This window comes from Carassius carassius, chromosome 40, assembly GCF_963082965.1.
Source record: "Carassius carassius chromosome 40, fCarCar2.1, whole genome shotgun sequence".
In the NCBI taxonomy this organism is placed as follows: Eukaryota; Metazoa; Chordata; class Actinopteri; order Cypriniformes; family Cyprinidae; genus Carassius; species Carassius carassius.
This window is the reverse complement of record NC_081794.1, coordinates 24,846,030-24,860,175: the sequence shown is the minus strand read 5'-3', so window position 1 is coordinate 24,860,175 and position 14,146 is coordinate 24,846,030. Positions and strand designations below refer to the sequence as shown.

The window sequence follows — 14,146 nt, the reverse complement described above, 5'->3', positions numbered from 1 at the left end:
GTTTTCCTTGACTGATATGTATCACCGATGACGACTACTATCCACACAAAAATAACTTTTTGCCATTTGTTTAAATGTGGGTGTAAATGCTCAACATAATTCATTATTTAAGGCATTTTCTTTGATGTAACGTTAACGAAATAAATGACGAGAAGGTGATAAGAACGCCAACTCGAAATGTCACCATGTTATTACACAAAAAAATGGCCGTCCACGGATTCTGATTTCTGAAGACTCTGTATCCCAACTGCTTACATTAGGATTGCCTGTGACATGTATTGCAAGGTTGCTAGGGGTGTCCAAGTTTACAATTCATAGACGCATGGTGGAATGGGGATTATCTGTGAAGGCAACCTACAGCAACATTGCAGATGCGGAGCTAGACTCACTTGTGGCAACAATCCACACAAGCAATCCGAATGCAGGTTACAGAATGATGATGGGTCTGCTGAGAGCACAAGGTCATCGGGTACAGTGGGATAGAGTTCGTTCTTCAATGCATCGAGTTGACACTGCAAGCATTGTTTCCAGGATGTCACAATTAGGATGTGTGGTTAGGAGGACATACTCTGTCCCCAGCCCAAAGTCCCTGATGCACATTGACACAAACCACAAGTTGATACGGTAAGTTAAGTAAACATTTTTTATTGTATTTTTTATTTGATTTTATTTAAGTATATATTGTATGCTCAGTTCAGCATATTTGACAGAAATATACTTTTTCAAGGTATACCATTGTGATACTTGGAGGCATCGATGGTTTCTCCAGGAAGGTAAAGATAAAGACACTGCTTACTTAGGCTAGAAGAGTGATGAATTAGTGAATGATAGTTATTTTGATTCTTAAACTTGTTAAAACATGCAACTTAAGTGGTATAATATTTTAAAGACTATTAACATGTTAATATGTAGAATACTTATTAAAAATTATTTTGTGTATTAATGTAGATAATGTACCTTGGTGTGTCAAATAACAATCCTACACGATACCACTGTGACATTAGTTTGTTGTACGTGTGTGGCTTATAACAGAGGGGAGTCAAGTTGAATGCAGCTTCCAAAAGACAAAACATAGCCGATTAAGATTTTATTAATTTTAATACAATCTCACTGGTGCAAGTACGTTCAGCGAGTCATATTATCAGCTGCTAAATTCAGATCTGTGATTGCTTGCTGGCGCTGAGCCAGAGATAGATGCGTTTATACAGCGCTGCGCATTATAACAAATCACACATGATTCTTTTGAGCTTATTAAAGCATTGGCCAATCACAGGCGTTCAGATGAGTCATCGCTAAAATGCCGGTGCTTCCTTCACTCGCTCGCTGACTGAATACCTCTTTCTGGCGAATTCTCTCGCAGGAACAACAAAGTGCAGATGTGTGTACGAATCTTTAATTAAGATATTGATTTCACAGTGTTAACAGTTTCAGTGATTTTAATGGGAGTTTCTGAGAGTGATTGAAATCTAGACTGTCAGTGAAAATTATCTGTAATAATGTAAATGTTATTTGCTCTCTTTCTGAACAATGAAAGATTAGTAGCAATATTTATATCACATTAACTTTCAATGTTAAATTCACATTTAATATAAAGTCAGTCGTATTAAAAATATGTTATGGCACGACACCTATATCTGTTACTTAAGTAAACAGACAGGGTTTTATAATAAATTACATAAATTGGAGTAAAGGCTGATGAAATATATACATTTATACACGCACACATACATTACATACATTTTATCTATATATCTAAATAAAAATAGGCTCAGTATATATGACCCAAAGTAACTAGTAACTAACTACTCGAGTAGATTTTTTATCCGATACTCTTTTACTCTTACTCAAGTAACTATTCAAGACTAGTACTTTTACTTGTACTTGAGTAAATATTTCTAGAAGTACTTTTACTTTTACTTGAGTACAGTTATTGGGTACTCTACCCACCTCTGGTCATTAGGCCTATCATCCGAAATGTTTGCTAGCTGGTTTAATTCTGCTGCTATACTGGCCATAACCGCCATTATAGCTCCTCCACGTAACAACGTAATTGAGCCACACCCACTCATTAACATATAATTTGCATGCAGGTTGTCTTTGAAAATGAAAATGAAAATGAAAACAGTGAAATAAAAGAGGAATTAAAATGACAAGTAAAATTTAAATTTAAATTTGAATTGTGTCACTATTATTGCGTGAGCGTTAATAAAGAGCTTTGTTAAAACTGTATGTGTAGTTTCTTTTTCACGTTTGGCTTTTCATTTTAATATTGGCAGTCTTGCCTCGAGACTGTATTGAAAATGAAATGTGAAATCACCAATTGCATTTTATTTTTCAATTTGACAGGTATGTCACCGTGAAAATGAAATCATTTAATTTCATTCTCAATTTTGTCACATATTTTGCGTACAGTTTTCTGTAATGAAATCGTTAATCTGGTTTTAATTTTAATTTTAATCACCTCATTTATTTATTTAAATTTGGCAGAAAATGCCTTTCCAGAGGTTTCACCATGAAAAAGTCAAAGAAGTGCACACAGAGTTAGAAAACCGGGAATTTTTTTTTTTACATGTTTACATTTGTAATTTTACCATACATGTGGAGACTTCTCTCTGGTTAATGATCGTGTTTGGCAAATGTTACTGCACATTTAGTATTTGGTCATGTATATGGTCTTATTAGAATCATAATTTATTTTGAAGTGGTCATAATGTTCACTGGAAACCAGGCCAGTGTGAGAGTGAAAGTCACATGAATTATGCAGCAGGGACACCTGTGTGTGTGTGTGTGTGTGTGTGTGTGTGTGTGTGTGCCTGCCGATGGAAGAGTTCGGAATGAGAGATATTTTACATTATATCTGGATCAGTCTGTCAGGACAAGCCTATGCCCCATTTTTCCCCACTACCTGAAAGGCAGATGAATCATCATTTGGATACCGCGTTAAGATGTAATAACAAAGATGTATGTATGTGTGTGTGTTTACAGGTTGAGAGTGAGGTTATGACTCTAAAATCATATCTCATGCTGTCACAACATGATTACGTGCCCTTTTTTTATATTTTTATTTTTTCTTAACTGCTGGTTCAGATATTCTCTTTCTTTTCTGTAGGAACTAAAGATTTGTCTTTTTTCACTTATTTAGCACTAAGGTTTGTCATCCATAAAATCCTGCCTCTTGTCTTAACCATAAACCAACTGTTCACTCTAAACATGAAAATGATTAAAGTGTCTTTGTTTACCCAGGAATCTCTATAGCAACGAATGGGAGTTTGAGGAGGTGAGAGGTGTTTCCTTCACACACAAAGGAAAAGCTTATTAGTCAGCTACTTGAAGAGTCACATAGAAGGTGAGATGAGATTCTCCCAGTCGCAAATGTTTTGAGAGAGAGTGCATTAAAGCGTTTCATTTCCTTAAAGGGTTCACCCAGTAATGAGAATTCTGTCATTTTTTACTCACCTTCATGTCAAACCAGTACAGCTTTCTTACTTCCATATATAGAACAAAAAGGAGCAGTTCTAAAGAATGTGATTGTTGTTCTCCTGTATGCAATTACAGTGAAGACTGTATCTTTCAAGCTTAGAATGCACTCAAAATTAAGCCATATGACTAATGCACTGTATTCCAATCTTCCATAACTTTGTGAGAGAAACTTATGCCAGCTTATGTTTTCTTCCAGCAAACTGTCAACCAATTCATTAAAAAGATCCAAGTCAAATGAATGAGTTATTACACTCATGAAGATTATCAGTCAGTAATGACTTTTATTGCTGTTGTTCTTATTTATGCAATGTTTCAAATGATCTAAAAAATGTACACTTAATTTTACACAATTATCTAAAGCAACTTACTATTTGTGCACACAGTGGTCCTTTTTTATTGTATTTGAGTAAAAAGCAGTGTTATTTTATAATTAGTTATGAGCTATTATATAATTTTTATATGTTTTTGTGTTCAGTTCCCTTTCAGTCGGTCACTCTCGACGCCACGTCGGTGACCGACGAATATGGGATATCGCTTCGATAGACCAATCTACTTCGAGTGTAAACTAAACGAGCCAATGCACATTGGCATGCAATTATTGCATCCAGCTGCCGCTGATCACTGCGTGAGTATAAGAGGGCAGCAGGTGCAATGCATACCAGCTTTTCGCTTCGGAGCCAAGCGTTAGTATCGCTCTGCTCAACTGTGTCTGCTGTGAACTACGAGTTCAGCACGCTCTCGGAAGCTTCGTGTGTTGGCGAGACGGCGCTTCAGCGGCGGTCGTTCCTGTGTCGAGTGGATTGCACACTTCAGGCTGCATTACCCCTGTCGTGTTGCAAACGGCCAATTCCCCTGTGCGCCTCAGCACTAAAAGAGCATTTCCTAAAGAGCAAATTTCTCTAAAAGAGCTTCACGGTTGCGTCTTTGTAAAGACGACGGATCGTCCTTGTAAGGATGCCGTTTCACACGTGCGTTTCTGGGTGCGGTCGTTACCTGGCAACGGGTGATGGTCACGATCGCTGCCTCACGTGTCTGGGCGTCGAGCACGCTGAGGTGGCTTTCGTGGATGAGTCATGTTCTCACTGCGGGAATATGACCATCTCGGAGCTGGGAACCAGGCTCCGCTACCTTCAGGGGGGCGGAGTCCCGCTGCCGCGGCCGCGATCTGGGGCTCGTTCTGGCGGCCGACAGACGAGAACCACTTCCGGCAGTAGCGCGGATGGTTTGAGGGTCACAGTGGTGGCAAACCCCGCAGGGAACCAACCCTCTGGGGCCCACCACTCCTCTTGCACCTCCGATCCAGTGGAGCAACCCACGGAACGCACTGGGCCCTCTACAGCGAGCGTACCAGTGGTATCCAGTGGGCCTCCCCCCGAACAGATGACGAGCTCACCAGGTCGTGGATGGCACCTTTTACCCTCACCACCCTCGATGGCGGTGCAGCGAAGGGGTATTCGGGAATCCCGTCGGTGGAGCGGGCGGTAGCGATGCAATTGTGTCCTAAGTCCGCCTCCTCCTGGCGTGGAGACCCGGTGCTTCCTTCCCGGGCCTGTAGGCACTCGTCTGGTCTGACCGGCAGTGCCTATACGGCTTGCGGGGAAGCTGCTTCCGCCTTACACGCCATGGCGTTACTGCAGGTGCACCAGGCTAAGGCACTGAAGGACCTGCACGAGGGTGGTCATGACCCGGAAGTTCTAAAGGAGCTCCGAACCGCCACTGACCTCGCGCTCCGAGCGACGAAGGTCACCGCGAGTTCCCTGGGTCGTGCGATGTCCACATTAGTGGTCCAGGAGCGCCATCTCTGGCTGGGTCTGGCAGACATGAGGGACACCGACAAGGTCCGGTTTCTCAATGTCCCTGTGTCCCAGACCGGCCTCTTTGGCGACGCAGTCGAGAACTTGGCCCAGCAAGTCTCTGCTGCCCAGAAGCAGACTGAGGGGATCCGACACATCCTGCCCTGGAGGGCTGCTGCTGCCTCTACCCGCCCGCCGGCCGCAGTGCCCCAGCCTGCTCGTCGCCAAGGGCAGCCCCCTGCATCCGCCCCCGCTCACGCGCCGCATCTGCAGCAGCCTCCAAGTGGTGCCGTGGAGCTGGGCGCAGGCAGGCTGCCCCTCCCGTCCCGGCCCCCGTCAAACTTGGCGGTGAGCAGAAGAGCAAGAGGCCCCGGGACGGGTGACCCGGAGAGAGGTAGCTGCTTTCTGGGGGATGGTGAAGGCACCTCTCCCTCCCCTGGAGGAGGGCCAGGCGGAGAATCTGGAAATCTCGACAGGAGAGCAGTTTTCTTCCTCTCTGGGTCCCAGGAGGGCACGGAGAGTTGCGGACGGCCAAGCTCCGGACCTCACTCATCCTCCTCCTTCGCCAGATGGCAGCAGCGGGCTGTTCGAGAGCGTCAACAAAGGCCCTACTCACGCACCCTCTGCCAACCCGTGGAACCAGGTGAGCCCTGCACCCCACACTCGCACCACACTCCGGCCTGCTCACAAGCCGCCCGAGTTGGGTCCCTGTGTTCCACCTCGCTGCCCCACTGCGGGTACGGCTGTGGTTCCGCTGGTCCCGCTTGTACGGTTTTTAGGCGCCTGGTCAGCGCTACCCAGCCCGTCTCGCTGGCTTCTGCGAACCATCAGCCTCGGCTATGCGATTAAGATCGCCCGGCTCCCCCCCAAGCTCTGCGGTGTCCGCTCCACTACAGTGAAAGCGTCCGATGCCCCTGCCCCTGTCCTGCGGGAAGGGATCGCAGTCCTACTGGCGAAGGACGCGATAGAGCCGGTCCCTCCAGCCGATATGAGGATGGGGTCTTACAGCCCGTTCTTCATTGTACCCAAGAAAAGCGGTGGGTTACGACCGATCTTGGAACTGCGAGTTTTGAATCGGGCCCTCGATCGGCTACCATTCAAAATGTTGACACAGAAACGCATTTTCGGGTGCGTCCGTCCCCAAGATTGGTTTGCAGCGATCGACCTGAAGGACGTGTACTTTCATTTGTCCGTCCTTCCGCGCCACAGACCTTTTCTGCGGTTTGCGTTCAAAGGACTGGCATATCAGTACAAGGTCCTTTCCTGCAGGCTGTCCCGGTCTCCCCGTGTCTTTACGAAAGTCATGGAGGCAGTTCTCGTTCCTCTCAGAGAGCAGGGTGTTCGCATTCTCGACTACTTAGACGATTGGCTGATACTAGCACAGTATCGAGATCAGTTGTGCGAGCACAGGGATGTGGTGCTCCGGCACCTGAGCCTGTTGGGCCTTCAGGTCAGCTCGGAAAAGAGCAAACTCCCGTGGAGGATCTCTTTTTTTCGATATGGTGTTGGATTCGGTCGAACAGACAGCACGCCTCACAGAGGAACGTGCGCGGTCGGTGCTAGCCTGCTTGAATACGTTCAAGAGCAGGACAGCGGTCCCACTGAAACTCTTTCAGAGGCTCCTGGGGCATATGGCGGCCGTGGCGGCACTTACACTGCTCAGCCTATTACATATGAGACCGCTCCAGCACTGGCTTTATGGCCGAGTCCTGAGGTGGGCGTGGAAGCGCGGCACTCACTGGGTCCAAGTTACACCGGCCTGTCGCCAAACCCTCACTCCGTGGTCAGATCTTGCATTTCTCCGGGCAGGGGTGCCCCTAGAGCAGATCTCCAGGCATGCTGTGGTTTACACGGATGCCTCCACCACCGACTGGGGGGCCACGTACAACGGGCATGCAGTCTCAGGGGTTTGGACGGGCCCGCAGCTGCAGTGGCACATCAATTGCCTAGAGTTGCTAGCAGTACACCTTGCCTTGAACCGTCTCAAAGGTCTCTTGTGAGGCAAGCATGTGCTGGTCCGAACGGACAACACTGCGACCGTTGCGTACATCAACCGACAAGGTGGTCTGCGCTTCCGTCGCATGTCGCAACTCGCTCGCCACCTCGTCCTTTGGAGTCAGAAGGTTCTGAGGTCACTTCGTGCCGTTCACATTCCAGGCCTGCTCAGTCGTACAGCCGACGAGCTGTCTCGAGCAATGCTCCCGGGAGAATGGCGACTCCATCCCCTGACGGTCCAGCTGATTTGGAGATGGTTCGGAGCCGCTCAGGTAGACCTGTTTGCTTCTCCAGAGACCTCTCACTGCCAGTTGTTCTACTTCCTGACCGAGGGAACTCCCGGCACGGACGCTCTGGCACACAGCTGGCCTCGGGACCTACGCAAGTAGGCGTTTCCCCCAGTGAGCCTTCTCGCACAGACACTGTGCAGAGTCCGGGAGGACAAGGAGCAAGTCTTGTTAGTAGCGCCGTATTGGCCCATGTGGACCTGGTTCCCCGAACTAGTGCTCCTTGCGACAGCCCCTCCTTGGCCAATTCCTTTGACGAAGGATCTACTGACTCAGAGACGGGGCACCATCTGGCACCCGCGTCCAGACCTCTGGAAACTCCATGTCTGGTCCCTGGACGGGACGCGGAGGTTCTAGGTGACCTACCCCAAGAGGAAGTGAACACCATCACTTCGGCAAGAGCACCGTCTACGAGACACGCTTACACCTTGAAGTGGAACCTGTTCGTTGAGTGGTGTTCTTCTCGTCGAGAAGACCCCCGAAGATGCCCGATTGCAGTCGTGCTATCCTTTCTGCAGCAAGGGTTGGAGCGAAGGCTGTCTCCCTCCACCCTCAAAGTCCAGGTTGCCGCTATTGCTGCGTACCATGACCCCGTGAATGGGAAGTCTCTGGGTAAGCATGACCTCATCGTCAGGTTCCTTAGAGGGGCCAGGAGGTTAAATCCTTCCCGCCCCCCCTGTATACCCTCTTGGGACCTGTCTCTAGTGCTTAAATCACTACAGCAGGGCCCTTTCGAGCCTTTGCATTCAGTTGAGCTAAAGTTTCTTTCATTGAAAACTCTGCTCCTGCTTGCACTGGCCTCCATCAAGAGGGTAGGGGACCTGCATGCATTTTCGGTCGACGATTTGTGCCTACAGTTTGGGCCGGCTGACTCCCAGGTAATCCTGAGGCCCCGGCCTGGCTACGTGCCCAAGGTTCCCACAACACCCTTCAAAGACCAAGTGGTGAACCTGCAAGCGCTGCCCCTGGAGGAGGCAGACCCAGCCCTGGCTTTGCTTTGTCCCGTCCTAGCATTAAGGTGCTACGTAGACCGGACACAAAGCTTCAGGACCTCAGTAACCCTGGCTTATCAGGCTCAGGATGTGCCCTGCCCGTTCAGGTTGCGAGCTCACTCAACTAGAAGTGTTGCATCCTCCTGAGCGCTGGCTCGTGGTGCCTCGCTGACAGATATTTGTAGAGCTGCGGGCTGGGCGACCCCTAACACGTTCGCTAGGTTCTATAGCCTTCGTGTAGAGCCGGTATCCTCCTGTGTTCTCACCTCAAACGGGTAGTGGCACTGAGAGGCCCCGGTTAGTGTTGGCTTGCTTAAACCGCTCCAGAGTGTTCGTATTGTAGACCCTGTTGAGATCCTCCATCACCCTAAGCAGCTGGACGCAGCGGAACGTCCGGCGCCAGACCTTCATGATGAATCTGTGAGAACCATGGAAGGGTGGGTTCCATATTGAGACCTAAGCGGTACTCATATGTGTATAGTCCACGGTATAGCCTTAGAGCCCGTGTTTCCCCGGCAGACTTCTGCCTTCCCAAGAGGGTTCTAATCACCTCAAATTTCTCCGTATACTCCTAAACGGATGCTATATGTGTATTTGCCTCCGAGACCTCCTTCAGGAAGGATGGGGCTTCCGCAGCGTCCCGGCTCCAAGCGGACCGGGTACGTTTTCCCAGTGTTATCCAATCTCACCCAGTGAGGTAGTGCTTTGACAATGGTGAGTGGAGCTACTTGTTCTGAGCCCCGGCCTACACCTAATAGGGGCGCAGGCGGCTCGCACAGGGCACTGGAAGGGGCAGCACCCATGGCGCTTTGATAGGGATCCCTTATTCGTCGGTCACCGACGTGGCGTCGAGAGTGACCGACTGAAAGGGAACGTCTCGGTTACGTATGGTAACCCTCGTTCCCTGAAGGAGGGAACGGAGACGCCACGTCCCGTCGCCATGGTTGCTGTACCGCCGCTGAGCTGCCGGGTCCCCGGCTCGGCTCCTCAGCGGAAAAACTGGTATGCATTGCACCTGCTGCCCTCTTATACTCACGCAGTGATCAGCGGCAGCTGGATGCAATAATTGCATGCCAATGTGCATTGGCTCGTTTAGTTTACTCTCGAAGTAGATTGGTCTATCGAAGCGATATCCCATATTCGTCGGTCACCGACGTGGCGTCTCCGTTCCCTCCTTCAGGGAACGAGGGTTACCATACGTAACCGAGATGTTTTATTCAGTTATTAATATTTTGAATTAAATTTTAATTTTAATTTTAGTTTGTCTCTATTATTTTATTATGTGATGTTGTAATTATTGTTAGGCTTTTTGTTTTTGTTTTTTAAGCTTTATTATATATATATATATATATATATATATATATATATATATATATATATATATATAATTTCCAATTATAGTTTGAGTTTTACTTTGTGTTTTTATCTAATACTGTATTAACAATATATTTTATTTGAGAGTTTTATTTTAAATATTTGAAGTAACCACACCCAAATGTTGTTTTCTCAAAAGTGCTCACTAAACATATACTGTCCTTTTTGTGCTAAATACAATGTAATCAGACTTTAGACATTAATATGTTCATAAGAAACTGAAAAAAGCACACATTTCAGATTGTGCCAAAATTTCTCCAAGGCACAAAAACATCTTCTTCACATTTGTGACCCTGGACTACAAAACCAGTCATAAATAGCACAGGCATATTTATAGCAATAGCCAACAATAAATACATTGTATCTGTCAAAATAATAGATTTTTCTTTTATACAAAAAATCATCAGGATATTACGTGTTACGTGTATATCATATTCCATAAATATATTTTTATACCATAAATATATTTCCTACCATAAATACATCAAAATTACATTTTTGATTAGTATTATGCATGGCTAAGAACTTAATCTGGACAACTTTAAAAGTGAATGTATCAATATTTATTATTATTATTATTATTATTATTATTATTATTATTATTATTATTTGCACTCCCAGATTCCCGTTGTCTCTTGAGAAAAAAAAGACCCCTATGACTGGTTTTGTGGTTCAGGATCACATTTGACCCTTCTGTGCTCTAGAGATAAATGAAAATCACATGTGTTTTGCATGACATGAGGGTAATTAATAATACTTTTTTTTTTTTTTGGATATACTGTTCCTTTAAATACATCACACTATTGATTTGTGTAATCACAAAGGTTGTTGGCGGCTGTACTGCGTTTGAGCTCCGCCACTATATTCTTTTCATTGACTATTTTTAACTCGAAAATCAATTTTATACATCATCGTTTCCGTTTATATAACGTGTGAATATATCCTCTATTGTATTCTACAACAAAAACAATCAGAACGCCTCGCTATCACTAGTTTTATTTTGATCTCCCGGGTCCGCTATTAGCTTTTAGCCCGTTAGCATCAGCGGCGTGGTTGCAGCTAACTGCGCTTACATTGCTAATACTCTATTCACACGCATTACCACTGCTGTACTCACTGTTACTTGCTTTAATGGCGGATGAATGTCTCCACTCTGTGCAGCTCGAGCTCGAGGCCGTGGGAAAGCAGATTCGCAACCTGGAGGTGAGGCAGGCCCAGCTGAGAGAGTGGAGAGCCGCGCTGGAATCATCCCGGGCTGACGCTCACAAGTCCGGGGTAAGTATACAGCGATCTGCTAACAGTCCCACCACGTCTACTCCGTGTGTTTCTCTGCACAGGCCCGGTGCACCCAGGACGCGATCTTCCCAGATGTCCTTCACTGCGACGCCGGGACACCACGGACCCTGGGTGCATCCACAGCGGAGGACGCGAGCCGGGTGCCGGGCGACGACTTCTCCCCCTCCTGCCTTCGACATCTCCATCCGGAACCACTTTGCTCCCCTCCGCGAGACAGGACGCGACGTTGTGATCATCGGAGACTCCATCGTCCGACACGTAAGTGCTACGTTAGCCGAAGGTAAAGTGCACACTCATTGTTTGCCTGGTGCTCGTGTTCTCGATGTTTCTGCGCAGATCCTGCGATCCTGAAGGTCGACGAGAGCCCCAGAGCGGTCGTGCTTCACGCCGGGGTTAACGACACCACGCTGCGGCAGACGGAGATGCTGAAGAGGGACTTCAGCAGCCTGATCGAGACGGTTCGCAGCACGACGCCCGCGGCGACGATTGTCGTGTCAGGACCACTGCCCACGTATCGACGAGGACACGAAAGGTTCAGTAGACTTTTTGCTTTAAATGAATGGTTGTTGTCATGGTGTAAAGAACAGAAACTGCTGTTTGTTAATAACTGGAATCTTTTCTGGGAGCGTCCTAGGCTGTTTCGCGCTGATGGATTACACCCCAGCAGAATCGGAGCGGAGCTGCTCTCTGACAACATCTCCAGGACACTTCGCTCCATGTGACTAGTAAGACAATTCTCTAATAACTATTATGATGAGTTTTGTTCCACCCGCTTAAATTATAAAAGTACTTGCGCTGTAAAAACTATTAAGACTGTGTCTGTTCCCCGAATAGTGAGGTCAAAATATAATGTAGGATCTAGAAAAAATCTTATCGTAATTAAACCAGAAAAAAGTAAAGTAAATGAACAAAAACAATTTTTAAAGTTTGGGCTCATAAATATTAGATCGCTCACACCCAAAGCAGTTATTGTAAATGAAATGATCACAGATAATAGTTTTGATGTCCTCTGCTTGACTGAAACCTGGCTAAAACCAAATGATTATTTTGGTCTAAATGAGTCTACTCCACCAAACTACTGTTATAAGCATGAGCCCCGTCAGACTGGTCGTGGCGGAGGTGTTGCAACAATATATAGTGATATTCTCAATGTTACCCAGAAAACAGGATACAGGTTTAACTCTTTTGAAATACTTCTGCTAAATGTTACACTGTCAGACATGCAAAAGAAGTCTAATGTATCTCTTGCTCTGGCTACTGTGTATAGACCACCAGGGCCGTATACAGAATTCCTAAAAGAATTTGCAGATTTCCTCTCAGACCTTCTAGTTACAGTTGATAAGGCGCTAATCATGGGAGATTTTAATATTCACGTTGATAATGCAAATGATACATTAGGACTTGCGTTTACTGACCTAATAAACTCCTTTGGAGTCAAGCAAAATGTCACGGGGCCCACTCATCGTTTTAATCATACACTAGATCTAATTATATCGCATGGAATCGATCTTACTGCTATAGATATTGTACCCCAAAGTGATGATATTACAGACCATTTCCTTGTATCGTGCATGCTGCGTATAACTGATATTAACTATATGTCTCAGCGTTACCAAGAAAGATTCACAAATAACCTGCCTGATCTATCTCAACTGCTATTTGTACCCAAAAATACACATGAATTAGACAAAATTACTGACAACATGGGCACTATTTTCTCTAATACATTAGAAGCTGTTGCCCCCATCAAATTGAAAAAGGTTAGAGAAAATGCACTTCTAGGTGGTTGTCCTGCTTCGTCAATAAACAAGCTACAGGTAGTCCAAAATGCAGCAGCTAGAGTCCTTACCAGGTCAAGAAAATATGATCATATTACCCCAATTTTACAGTCTCTGCACTGGCTACCTATTAAGTTCCGTATCAGTTACAAATTATCATTACTTACCTATAAGGCCCTAAATGGTTTAGCTCCTGCGTACCTAACTAGACTTCTACCACGCTACAACCCATCACGCTCCCTAAGGTCACAAAACGCTGGACTTTTGGTAGTTCCTAGGATAGCAAAGTCCACTAAAGGAGGTAGAGCTTTTTCACATTTGGCTCCCAAACTCTGGAATAGCCTTCCTGATAATGTTCGGGGTTCAGACACACTCTCTCTGTTTAAATCTAGATTAAAAACGCATCTCTTTCGCCAAGCATTCGAATAATGTATCTCTTAAATTCTGAGTGTAGTTGCATCTGCATTTTTATTCTTTAGCTTGGGTTAAACTAATTTTACTTTGTTGGATCAGCAGCTATGCTAATGATGTCTCTATTTTGTTTCTATGTTTTGCCACGGGATTAACATCCCGTGGTAACTAGGATTTACACAAGCTCCAGTCTGGATCCAGAACACCTGAGAAGAGATGATGCTGACCCTCAGAGGACCCCAGATGATCCTAACCTTGAATCAACAAACAGAACTAACAATTATTGCTACATGTGTGACTGCATCATATAATTACTATTAATTAATAATATTGATAGTTCATCATCTAGCTGACTACGTCTTGTATTATTATTATTATTTTTCTTTTTCTAAAATCCTGTCAAACGTGCACAAACTACTAGCTACTACTAAATATTGTAGAAACATAATTTTCTGTAAAGTTGCTTTGTAACGATTTGTATTGTAAAAAGCGCTATACAAATAAACTTGAATTGAATTGAATTGAATTAATCAGACAAGCTGACACCAAGGAAAAATACTGTAGAATATCTGCAGACATTTAGCAGCTCATCTGTGAGTGTCTCTAATCTCTTCATTCAGAGTTGCACATTTGAGTGTGACATTTGGCAAAAGTCAACAATGATTTTAGATTCAGCAGCAGTTTTTGCTGGAGTGCAGAAGAGAGAATGCAGTTTCACCTAATGCTAACTTTCTACAGGC

At 45.6% G+C, this 14,146-nt stretch overlaps 1 long non-coding RNA gene across 1 annotated transcript; it reads left to right on the top strand.

The window, feature by feature from the left end:
• Positions 1-11,581: 11,581 nt before the first annotated feature.
• Positions 11,582-13,639, top strand: LOC132121895 (uncharacterized). The gene is made up of 3 exons (XR_009426328.1): positions 11,582-11,749; positions 11,852-11,942; positions 13,579-13,639. It is a non-coding gene; the product is annotated as an uncharacterized LOC132121895 (long non-coding RNA).
• Positions 13,640-14,146: the final 507 nt, after the last annotated feature.